The following is a 13,067-nucleotide window of genomic DNA, read 5'->3' on the forward strand; positions in this document are numbered from 1 at the left end:
AAGCCAAACTCAATGCGCCTATATCATCAGAAGAAATATCTTTTGCAATTTCTGCACTGTCCTCAGGGAAATCTCCTGGACCTGATGGGTTCCCTGTAGAATTTTATAAATCATTTTCCTCACTTCTTTCTCCTCAGTTACTTTCAGTATTATCTGACTCGTTTAATTATGGCAAATTGCCACCCTCTTTCAATGAGGCATCTATTATTCTTCTTTTAAAAAAGGGCAAAGACCCAATAGAGTGTTCCTCGTACAGGCCGATCGCTCTGCTCAATGTTGATGTAAAGATCTTAGCTAAAGTGTTGGCTCATAGATTAGAAACTGTTATTCCCTCCATTATCTCTGATGACCAAACAGGCTTTATTAAAAACTGTCTCCCTTTTTTTAACATTCGGCGTCTATTTAATATTTTATACTCAGCTCCAACTGGGACTCCTGAATGTGTTATTTCCCTTGATGCGGAGAAAGCATTTGATCGTATAGAGTGGAACTACCTTTTTGCAGTCTTAGAAAAATTTGACCTCGGCCAAAGTTTCATCTCTTGGATCCAATTGCTGTACCTGTGTCCTATTGCTTCTGTTTTAACTAATTTTCAGAAATCCCAAGTATTTAATTTTAAACGTGGCACCCGTCAGGGATGCCCCTTAAGTCCCTTTCTCTTTGATTTGGCTATAGAACCTCTGGCGATAGCATTTCGAAACTGTCCTGAATTGACCGGGATTTGGAGAGGGGGTGTTGAGCATAAAGTTTCTCTCTATGCTGATGACTTATTACTCTTTCTCTCAAATCCGTCTACATCCTTACCTCTAATGTTTTCACTTCTTGACCAGTTTAGCCAGATCTCTGGCTATAAACTTAATTTACATAAGAGTGAACTTTTCCCAATAAATAAAGAAGCACAAGAACTAATATTCCGTGATCTCCCTTTTAAAGTAGTCCATAATCAATTTACTTATCTTGGAATTACAGTCACAAGGAAGTTTAAAGATCTCTTTCGTGAAAACTTTGTCAACCTTTCATATGCTATAAAACAGAGTCTGGTACAATGGTCACCTCTATCTATGTCTTTGGTAGGTCGTATTAATGTTGTTAAAATGTATGTTCTCCCCAAATTTTTATACTTATTTCAATCTATCCCAATTTTTATTCCTAAATCTTTTTTTGATTCCTTAGACTCTATTATTTTGTCATATCTGTGGCAGAATAAGCGCTCTAGAATTAATAAAATCCACCTCCAAAAATCTAAAAAAGAGGGTGGCATGGCTTTACCTAACTTTCGCTTATATTATTGGGCAGCTAATATACGTTGTGCTACCTTCTGGTCTTTCTTCCACGGCCAACCCGAGTGCCCTAACTGGGTGGCAATGGAGTTGAGCTCCAGTAAAGAATTATCTATATCTGCACTTCTTGGCTCTGCACTCCCTAGCAGTCTGCCCAGATCAATAGCTAATCCTCTTGTTAGACACACTTTGCGTATATGGGCTCAGTTCAGGAAATGCTATGGTTTCCAGGGGTTTTCCGTTTCTAGCCCTGTCGCACATAATCACCTTTTTTTTTACCTACTACGTACGATTCAGCATTCCATGTTTGGTATAGGAAGGGCATTAGACATTTTGAAGATCTTTTCATTGATAATCGCTTCGCTTCTTTTCAGCAGCTCTCTGTTAAGTTCAACCTGCCTAACTCTCACTTTTTCAGATATCTCCAAATCTGACACTTTATTGCTCCTTTAGTTCCTAACTTTCCTGAAATGCCTGCGAAAAATGCTATGGACCTATTTCTTTCCATTAATCCACTAGGTAAAGGTTTAATATCAATTATCCGAGATAAACTAGCAGCCTTACGACGGGCCCCTGTGGATAAAATTAAAATGGCCTGGGAGCAGGATTTAAATATCTCCTTATCCGAGGAGAGCTGGGACTCAGTTCTCAAATCGGTTAACTCAACCTCTCCTTGTGCTCGCCATTGCCTTTTACAGTTTAAGATTGTTCATAGAGCCCATATGTCTAAATCTAAACTATCTCGATTCTACCCTGGCATTAGTCCGCTCTGTGATAAATGCAAGAGGGGCGTGGCCTCTCTCATCCATATGTACTGGCTCTGTCCTAGCTTGGAGAAATTCTGGAAAGATGTCTTCACTACATTATCGGGTATTCTGAATCAGCACCTAGAACCAAACCCCTTAATTGCTCTGTTCGGTTTTTGGGGCGAGACAGATTTATGTCTGGGTCCGACCAAATGCCGAATACTATCCTTTGCCTCTCTCCTGGCTAGACGCTTGATCCTCCTCAGATGGAGAGATGTTGCCCCGCCCACTCATGCGCAATGGCTTAACAACATTATGGCCTGCTTGGACCTCAAAAAATTCATTATTCAGTTCTTAATTCGGATCTAAAGTTCCATAAGGTCTGGGGACCTTTTATCGAGTACTTTCATAACCTTCCTCTTGACTAGGGTTTTTTTTTCTTTTTTTTTCTTCTTTTCGGTCCCTTGCTTTCAGCTTCCTTTTTTTTCTGGTAGTAGGCATTATTTTCCTCTGTTGCTAAGTGTATTCACAGTCTGGGAGTTTGACTGTCCTGACCTATACTCTTTATACTGTGTTGTGGTCGGTCTGGAGTTGTTGTTGTTTTTTATTTTGTGTTGTGGGGCTTGGGGAGCACACTAAGCTTACTTGTCTTTAATTTAGATGCTTTTTTGTTAAATTCTCTTCCTTTGTAGCATATTGTTATTGTACGCTTAATTTTGCACTGTATTAATGCTCCTCATTGGGATTTGGGGGTTTTAATTTGTAAAATGTTTTGAAAAACTAATAAAAAAATGTTTTTAAAATTTTTTTTAAAAAAGATGTCATTAAACTGGAAAGAGCACAAAGATTTTCCTGAATTTTGCTCGGACTTGAGGCGTCGGGCAGGCTAAGTTTTACTCCTTGGAGTGTAGGAGACAGAAGGGGTGACCTTATGTAAAATCACGAGAGCATAGATAGAGTGAATTCACACAATCTTCTACCCAGGGAAAGGAAATCATTCAATATACTAGAGAGCATTTGTCTAAGGTGAGAGGGGTAAGACTGAAAAATGACCTGAGGGGCAATTTTTTCACCCAGAGGGTGGGACATCTATGAAGCAAGCTACCAGAGGAAATGGTTGAGGCAGGTAAAATAGCAGCAACATTTTTTTAAAAATGGATTGGTGCAATGGACGAAACACAGGAAAATGAAACCAGCTTAGACAGGCATGCTTGTGAGCATGGACCAGTTGATACAAAGGGCCTGTTTTCTATTTTGTTTGACCACAGTTCTGCCCCCTTAAGTTATATTAGAGAATTGAAGCCCATTCAGCCATCTCCATTCGTCCTATCCTCTATCGCTTCCTCAATAACCTAAAAGATTTTCTTCAAGTAGAAGCATAACTCTTAAAGAGTTAACCTTGACTCTTAGCAACATAATGATTGTCACCACCACACTTTGTCAGTGTTCGCAAAGTGCAAATATAAATAACAAACATTTGAACACAAAGTTAATTATTGCAGTAAACTTGTCCAATCTGTCTCAGTTGGAAGTTTATATATGGTTTTAAAACATCATCTATTTCTTGGAATGTATCACTGCTCAAAGCCAATACTAGTTTAAATGGGTTTATAGTTTGTCTCATTCTCAGTCTCAAAGGACAGAAATGGGGACGGGAAGGTAACGAGGGGGCGGATGATGGAAATTACCCAATGAGAGGAAAGGCATTCATGAGTATTGAAGAATTGTGTGCAGTTCTGGTTGCCTCATTTCAGGAAAGATGTGAAGGCTTCAGAGAGGGTGCAGAAGAGGAAGCTGCCCGGATTAGAATGCACGTGATGTAAGGAGATATGACAAACTTGGACTGTTTTCTCTAGGGCGATGCAGTGTGAGGAAAGAGCTGGAAGAAGGTTATAAAATAATAAGAGGCACAGATAGAGAGAATTGTCAGAATGAGAAGCAGATGGGCAGATATAGACCATTATCCAAGCATTCCTCCCACCTGCCCACCACACCTCCCGAATCTTCAAAGGGGCATGCCAGCTATCCACATTCTGAAGAGTCAGAGTGTCTAAACGCCAGAAGCTGGCATAGTCGGGCACATATTGTAACAGGATCCCCTCACCTATCGCCAACTCCTGACGCCCCTAGAGAGACGATAGTGGTAGTCATGGATGAGAGCAGATCCAAGATGTCCCTTTCAGGAAACCAGCATCATTCATCTGGTCCAAGTCCATCCCAGTCCACAGGGAAATGCTGAATACCCCAAACAGTTCCTGAATCCAGAATTCTTTTTATGGTGGAAACCTGTTCTCCATTGACAAACCTGGGTGACAGTGTGGCTGATGGTGGTGGGACTAAAGGACTGTTCTTTCAGGATTCAATTTGGAAATGTGGAAAGTTGGATTGATCTTGAGGGTCTTGGGGAGTTGCGAGTTGTAAGCCACCAGGTTTACTTCCCTGAGAATCTTTAAGCATTTGATGAACTTGGGCACCAATTTCCTAGACTCCACCTGAAGAGACAAATCCTGAGTAGACAGCCAGACCTGCTGCCCAGGCTGAAAAGCTGTTTTCTGTCTTCTCTTGCAGTTAGCCTTCATTTCAGCCTTCTGGGTAGAGGCCAACAAAATCTCCCTTGCTCTAGTCCATTTTCCTTGTAATTTAGATGAGATCTTCAGCCGCAGGAACTACTACTACTACAGGGAAGAGTGGTGGAGAATACCCAAATCAGCATTCAAACCAGGTCATCTTGTGCGTAGAGTGCAGTAAAGTGTTGTGGGTGACCTCTGCCCACACCAAATGGTCACACCTCTCATCTGTTTTTACTGAGACCAGGCATATCAGAGTTCATTCCCTATCCTCACTCACTCCATCTGGCCATTGGGCTGTGAGTGAAACCCAGAGGAAAGACTTGCCGTAATCCCTATCAGTGTACAAAACATCCTCCAAAAATGTGACGCGAGTTGTGGACCCTGGTGTGTCTGGAACAGGTAGAGGGTGAAGGAGGCTTTGGTGTGAAGTTCCTTGTTCCGGGTGATACCTTGCATGCCTGCACTTATTGTCAGACCTCTTTAGCCATTCCAGGCCACCAGTAACTTTTCTTAATGACTCAATGGTTCCAGCAAACCCTGGGTGAGCCGTCATCCCAGATGTGCCCCTCCCCCCCCCCCTCCCCCCCCCCATTGAAGTACCTTAGTCCTGACAGAACTTGGGATGAACTGTTGACCTGGAGCACCATTCCTGAGAATCCCTTCTTGCGCCTGGACCTTGAGAACAAATGTGTCAATTCACCAATGACTGGGCACTATCATCTTAGCTTGGGGCAAAATGGTGGTAGGCTGCTCTCTTGTGTTCATCAAACTGAAGAGAGAAGGCATCTGGTTTTTGATTCTTTGACCTGGTTGACAGGTCAGAACAAAACTAAACCGGTTAAAGAAGAGACCACCTGGCTTGCCTGGAATTCAGACTTTTGGCCTCCTGAATATAAGCAAGGTTTTTTGTGGTCTGTTCATACAGTAAAAGGGTTCTTGGCCCTCTCAAGTCAATGACACCATTCCTCCACTGCCAACTTGAGCACGAGCAGCTCTGTATTTCCAATATCATAGTTCACCTCTGCTGGAGATAGCCACGTGGAGGAGAATGCACATGACTGCAGTTTATTGTCCAAAGGTGTCATTGAGACAACATTCCACCCACTCCGATGTCCGAGCGTCCACCTCCATGATGAAGGGAAGGTCCAGGTTTAATGAAACCAAAATGGGAACAGTCGTAAACCACTGTTTGAGCTCTGCCAAAACAGCCTCATTTCAATAGTCCAAGCAAAAGGGCACATGGATTTCTCAGCTAGTGCTGTCAGCAGAGCCTCCACTGAGCTGAAGTTCCTAATAAACTTCCTGAAAAAGTTGGCAAATCCCAGGAATCACTGGATTTGTTTCACATTGGATGGTTCTGGACAATCTCTGACTGCCAAGGTCTTAGTAGGGTCCATCTTGAGATTGTTATTAGAGATGATAAAACTCAAAAATTAAATGGTAGTTACATGAAATTTGGATTTCTCCAGCTTGACATAAAGTCCATGATCTGGAAGCTTCTTTAAGGTATCTCATTCTTACCCCACCCCTCTTGCACACCCCTTTATGCTGGTTATCCCCCTCTATCTTTCAGTCCAGATGAATATTCTTGACTGAAAACATTGAATGTCCATTTCCCTCCACAGATGCTGCCTGGGCTGCTGAGTTCCTCCAGCACTTTGTTTTTCACTCCAGGTCACAGCATCTACAGTTTCTTGTGCCTCAACGCTAGGGAGAAATCAGCAGATTTGGAGGATTTTATGGGAAGAGCATTGGTAGTACCTTTCCAGTACATGGAGATGCTCCCAGTAATTCTGGTCTCATATAGACATACAGCATGAAAACAGGCCCTTCAGCCCAAATGGTCCATACTGGCTGTGTTGCTCAGTGAGCTAGTCCCATCTGCCCACATTTGGCCCACAGCTCTATTAACCTCTCTTATCTATGTACTTACCTTGATGTGCCCACCTCAATCAATATTCCTGGAAGCTTATTCCCATACACCTCTCTTTCTGTGAAGAAGCTGCCCCTGATATCCCTTTTAAATTTCTTGTCTCTGATCTTAAGTCTATTTCCTCTTGTTTTTAGCAGTTTCTTCCCGGGAGAAAGACTGTGTCCTTTCACCCTGTCTGTGCCTCTCATGATCGTATATACCTCTATCAGGACACTTCTCAATCTCCTACACTGCAGCAAATAAAGCCCCAGTCTGTGCAACGTCTCCTTGTAACTCAGATCCCCAAGTCCGGGCGATATCATGTAAACCTTCACGTAGTACATTCTAATAACATCTTTCCCATAACAAGGCAACCAATACTGTGCACAGCATTCTGTGCAGCTGCAACATAATTTCCCAACTCCTATGCTCAATGCCAGTGTGTCAAATCTCTTCCTCACCACTCTACCTGCTTGTGAAATCATGCTCGGTCATCTCCATTCCACAGGATCCCATCATCCACTGTCTCAAAAGGTTATAGCACGACAGGGTTTTGTGCCAAGTCACCTTCAAACGCCCTTTCACACATTGACCTTGGACCGGTCAGCATCTAATGTCTGACCTTTAATGTGCATTGTTTGCCAAACATTGGCACTATCAAGCAAGAGGAAATCGTAAACCAGGATTTGAAAAATTCATCACAATAAATAAATAAGCTTAAATTACTCTAAATAAAGAATACTCCACAGAGTAAGGATGAAATTCCAGACACTTGTCACATACCTGTTAAGTTTTAACAGGACCTGCTCATTCATGAAGAGACTGCCTTGCTTCTTAAAAGGGCCACACTAAAGAACTCGCTGGAGATGGTGTCATCTCGTACAGCTGAGAGAGATCAGGGCAAATCCAACATGGCCAGAGCTTATCCCTCCCTCCCTCTCCCCTTCACTAACCTTCCAAATCCAGAAGTTCTGCAGCTGCACGAAACCCAAAAACTGATCAGCTGGTCGAGCAGCATCTTCAGAGAGAAAGAGCAAGAGAGAGAGATAATGTGCAACCACATATCACAGATCACCTCCCTTCATCTGTTTTGTAACTCCCCTTCTTCCCTCCCCACCCCACTCCTGACATTTTCACTACATCTAGTTCCCTCTCTCACCTTTCCCTAAAAGTGCACCAACCTGTAGCCTGGCACCAAGCCAACCTCTCTTAGGTGGTAGTCATTAAAGCACGTTATTTTGGGTACCAGGGTGATAGTGGTCTAAAGTAGTTTGTAACCACAGCCTGAAGCTGAGGTTAAAAATGTCTGCAAGTACCCCTGCCAGCTGATCTACACAGGGCCTAAGGACATGACCAGGGACACAACCTGGGTCTGGTACCTTCCGCAGTTTCACCCTCCAGAAGACTGATCTTACAGTGAATATAGATTCAAGTGCACTGGAGACAGCTGGTGATATGCCCGTTCTTTTCTGTTCAAAATATGAATGTGCTCAGTAGTCAGAAAGGGACTGAGCACATTCCTTTGCATCAGCCACCTTACCAATCAAGAATCTCCACAACCCTGTGAGGCAGATCCACAATTCTGACACCCTCTGTCAGAAGAAATTCTTTCTCTCCTCATTTTTAAAGATTTTTATACCCGCCCCATCATAGGAACAGATTTGGTTATTTTGGATAGGTGCCAGGATGCTGCCTAGATAAGGAGGCACATTCTAGGAAGGGAGGCTGGACAGACTTCGGCTGCTTTCTCTGAAGTGGTGGAAGCTGACGGGAGACCTGATAGAAACTTCAAAGATTATAAGGGGCATAGGTTTCTTTTTCCCAGGTTTGAAATGCTTTTCCTACATTTAAGATGAGGGGGAAGTTCAAAGGAGATGTTTGGAGTGGACTGCTTGGGGTGAAGGTGGAGGGAAATATGATAGAAGATTTTAGAGGATCTTAGATAGACTCAAGAATATGCAGACTGGACATTGCACACACACAGCAAGGGACTGGACATTGGGTAGGTGGGAGGAACTAGTTTAGTCAGCTTTTAGTTGATAGTATGATTAGTTTTACACAACATCATGGGCCACAGGGCCTGTTCCTCTGCTGTTCTGTTCTGTATTCTATTCTGAGGCCCCCGGGTCTGAGACTCTTCTGCTAATGGAAGCACCATCTCCACATCTACTCTATCCAGAACCTACTTAGCCAGGCTGGTGGCAGTTTGAGTGGTGGAGGGTGGGAAAGGGAGAAAGATGAAGGAACTGGGGCACACTGGGACAGAGTGAGAAGTGTGACTCACACCTATATTGTCTTCAGGTGAAATACATGGTGCCTGAGTACAAGGTAGTACAAGATACAGCTGTGTGGGTTAAGTGGCTAAATAGGTCACGCACAGCTGCGTGTGTGCTAGGACTGTCTGATGCAATACCACAGTAGTATTAGCTGGCCGAGCCCTATCACTCCTAACATGTAATACGTCCACAGCAAATCCTTCAATCAAGTGCCCTTCCCTTCAATATGACAGGAAGGTGTTAAATTCCACTCTATTCATCAATGACAACATTATTACCAATAGTAATTACACACCACCCTGCCTCCCAGCACCATCTGACATTCCCGCCAACTATTCTGAATGAAGCCTCTGAACCTCCCATTTCCCAGCCGTGCACTTCAAAGAGTTAGAAGAATGAGGGACTACCTCACAGAGAAACAGTCATAGAGCAACAGAGCACAGCAACAGGGCCTTCAGCCCAACTTATCCATTCCAACATAAGAACCCATCTTAGCATCAAGACTCACAGTTGTTTCCCAGAGTTGTGGAATCAAGGACCGTTTAGGGTGACAGCGGAGAGATTTAATAGGAAACTGAGAGTCAACTTTTTCCGAGAGGATGGTCAGTATATGGGAGGAGTTGTCAGAGGAAGTGGTTGGGGCAGGTACATTAACATCATTTTAAACGTGGACAAATAAATGGATAGGAAAGGTTTAGAGGCCAATGGGAATAAATTAACTTAGATGGGAATCTTGGTTGGCATGGAACAAATGGGCTGGAGAACCTGTTTCCATGCTATCAGATTCTAGGACTCCAGCTAAACTAGTCTACATTCTTTAAGTGTCCAATGGTTCTTTTTCAATGGTTGATTTGTTCTTTTTTTATATATGTTGAGGGCTTGATGTTTTTCTTTGAAAGGGTTCCATGATTATCTTTGTTTTGCACACATACTTTCATAATAAATGTACTTTGAATGTCTGAATCTTTGAATCTTAGTAAGAACAAAATTCCAGGTTCTGTTTCCGTCTCCAGGGTCACCTGAGAAATGGAGTGCAGGTAGCTCCGACAATGTCATCACCTGTTCATCTACATCGAAACCACCCTCATCTACAACAATCCCCATCCACCCCAGTCTCCACCCCCCCAACACCAATCACCACCCATCCACAGCAATCCCAACCCACCCATCCACACCAATCCCCTCTCATCCACACCGATCCCCCACCCATCCACACTAATTCACACCAATCCCTACCCATTCATCCAAACTAACAAACAATTAATAAAAATATATATCATAAAACTTAAGAGCAGAATTAGGTCATTTGGCCCTTCTAATCTGCTATTCCATTTAATCATGGCTGTTCCATTGCCCTCTCAACCCCATTCTTCTGCCTTCTCCCCTTAACCTTTCACTCCCTAGAATCTATCATCCTTCACCTTAAATACACACAATGTCTTGGCCTCCACAGCTGCCTCTGGCAATGAACGCCACTGATTCACCACGTTCGGATTAAAGAACTTCCTCCTCATCTCTGATCTAAATGAACATTCCTCCATTCTGAGGCTGTGCCTGTTGGTCCTAGACTCCCCCACCATGGGAAGCATCCTCTGCATCCATTCTCTCTAGGCCATTCAACATGCAATGTTTCAATGAGATCCTCTTTCATTCTTCTAAGTACCAGCGAATACAGGCCCAGAGCCATCAAATGCTCCTCATATGATAACCCTTTCATTCCCAGAATGATTTCTATGAACCTCCTCTTGAACGTCAGCACAGCCTTCCTTAGGGCCCAAAGCTGCTCACAATGTTCCAGGTGAGGCCTCACCAGTGCCCTATAAAACCTCAGCATTATATCCTTGACTTTGTATTCTAGTCCTCTCTAAACGAATACATTTACCATCCTCACCACCAACTCAACCTGCAAGTTAACCCTTAGGGAATCCTGCACCAGGACTCCCAATTTCCTTTGCACTTCAGATTTATGAATTTTCTCCTTGCTTAGAAAACAGTCTACACTTATTCCTTCTACCAAAGTGCATGACTATACACTTCCCGACACTGTACACCATCTGCTACTTCTTTGCCCATTCTTATAATCTATCTAAGTCTTTCTGCAGCCTTCCTGCTTCCTCAACAATACCTGTCCCTCCACCTATCTTTGTATTATCTGCAAAACCATTAAGTTCATCATCTAAATCATTGACATATAATGTAAAAAGATTTGATCACAACATTAACCCCTCCAGAGCACCACTAGTCGCCGGCAGCCAATCAGAAAGGGCATACAAAAAAGCTGGATGAACTCAGCAGGTCGGGCAGCATCCGTTGAAAGAAGCAGTCAACGTTTTGGGTCAAAACCCTTCATCAGGACTTTGTGTTTACTATCAGAAAGGGCTCCCTTTATTCCCATTCTTTGCCTCTTGCCAACCAGCCAGTGCTCTTTCCATGCCAGCATCTTTCCTGAAAAAACCAAGGGTTCTTAACTTATTAAGCAGCCTCCAGAGTGCCACCTTATCAAATGTCTTCTGAAAATCCAAGTACACAACATCCACTAATTCTCTTTTGTCTATCCTGCTTATTAGTTCTTCAAAGAATTTCAACAGATTTGTCAGGCAAGATTTTCCCTTAAGGAACCAATGCTGACTTTGGCCTATTTTATCATGTGTCTCCAAGTACCCCGAAAGCACATCCTTAACAATCGATTCTAACATCTTCCCAACCACCGAGGTCAGGCTAACTGGCCTAAAATTTCCTTTCTTCTGCTTCTCTCCCTTCTTGAAGAGTGGAGTGACATTTGCAATTTTCTAGTCCTCCAGAACCATGCCTGAATCTAATGATTATTGAAAGATCATTACTAATGCCTCCACAATCTCTTTGGCTACCAATTTCAGAGCCCTGGGGTGTAGTCCATCTGCTCCAAATGAAATATCTGCCTTCAGACCTTTCAGTTTCCCAAGCTCCTTCTCCCTAGTAATTGTAGCTGCAGTCACTTCTGCCCCCTGACACTCTCAAACTTCTGACTACTTCTAATGTCTTCCACAGTAAAGACTGATGCAAAATACTTATTCAGTTCATCCACCATTTCCTTGTCCCCAATTACCACCTCTCCAGTGTCATTTTCTAACAGTCTGATATCTACCCTCACCTCTCTTTTACTCTTTGTATATCTGAAAAAAACTTTTAGTATCCTCTTTGATATTATTAGCTAGCTTACCTTGATATTTTATCTTCTGTTAGTCGCCTTCTGTTGGTGTTTAAAAGCTTTCCGATCCACTAACTTCCCATTAAGGTTTGCTGTCATATGTGCCCTCTCTTTTGCTATTATGTTGGTTGTCACTTCTCTTGTCAACCACGGATGAGTCATTCTGCCTTAAGAATACTTAAAGAGGTTCTGCTATTCAGTTTTCTAGCGAACTTCCGATATTCTCTCTTCAGGACCTCAACCCTTTTCCTAGGTATAATCTGTCTCCTCACACCTTCGACATCTGTTACTCCAAACATCACTCCCTTCCATCATTCCCTGCATCAGAATTTCTATCACTGCAAAGAGTCAGATCAATCTGGACCACGGACGCTGTCTCCCTGGAGTTTGCATGTTCTCCTTCTGCCTGCATGGGTTTTGCTCAGCTGACCTGGCGTCCTCCCATTTACCAAAGACAGGCTAACCGGCTGCTGTAAACTGCCACTAGTGTCTATGTGATCGGTAGGCATAGGAGAGGTAATGAAAGGCAGGGAGAGTGAAGTTGGATCAGACCAGTGTAGGACTAGTGAAAGTGTGTGCTTGATCGTAAAGACTCAGTTTGTCAAAGGATTTGTTCCCGTGCTCTATCATTCTGTGATCTCCTCACCATTAGAACCACCTTGGTTTTTACAACACTAAGTTTTGTGACTAACATTGTCAAGACTTGTTTCTCTGTTAAATTTCACGTTTAAATAATTCCTTGAAAGGTGAACCTCTGACCCACTGCCGTGTTTTTGCATCCAGTTGCCAGTCCCTTCTAGACGGCTGTGAAGTACATTAAGACACGTTGCTTGGTGTAAGCAAAGATCCCTCCAGCTTTCCTTACCCGGGCATCCACAGACAGTATTTTTAGCCCCACCGCTGTGTGACTTTCAAGTCAGGACAGAAGAGCGATATAACACTAATGTAGCTCATGTGCAACCACCACTCCAGTACTGACACTAGATCCCTCAAGAATAAGCAATTCAAACCCAGTCAGCCCTGAATATAGCTGCAGCTCCTGCACTTACATTAGTTCTCTCAGGATCAGCATGGTAACTTTCATTGATCAAAGAAA

General features: G+C 43.2%; 1 long non-coding RNA gene across 1 annotated transcript in view; it reads right to left on the reverse strand.

Annotated features, from left to right (window-relative positions):
* Nucleotides 1-13,067, reverse strand: part of LOC140733163 (uncharacterized) — a 174,529-nt gene that overhangs the window by 20,328 nt on the left and 141,134 nt on the right. Inside the window, exon 3 of the long non-coding RNA XR_012100236.1 lies at nt 7,462-7,526. This is a non-coding gene — a long non-coding RNA (uncharacterized lncRNA). The remainder of the gene's footprint in view (nt 1-7,461; nt 7,527-13,067) is intronic.

Source organism: Hemitrygon akajei, chromosome 9 (assembly GCF_048418815.1).
Source record: "Hemitrygon akajei chromosome 9, sHemAka1.3, whole genome shotgun sequence".
Taxonomy (NCBI): Eukaryota; Metazoa; Chordata; class Chondrichthyes; order Myliobatiformes; family Dasyatidae; genus Hemitrygon; species Hemitrygon akajei.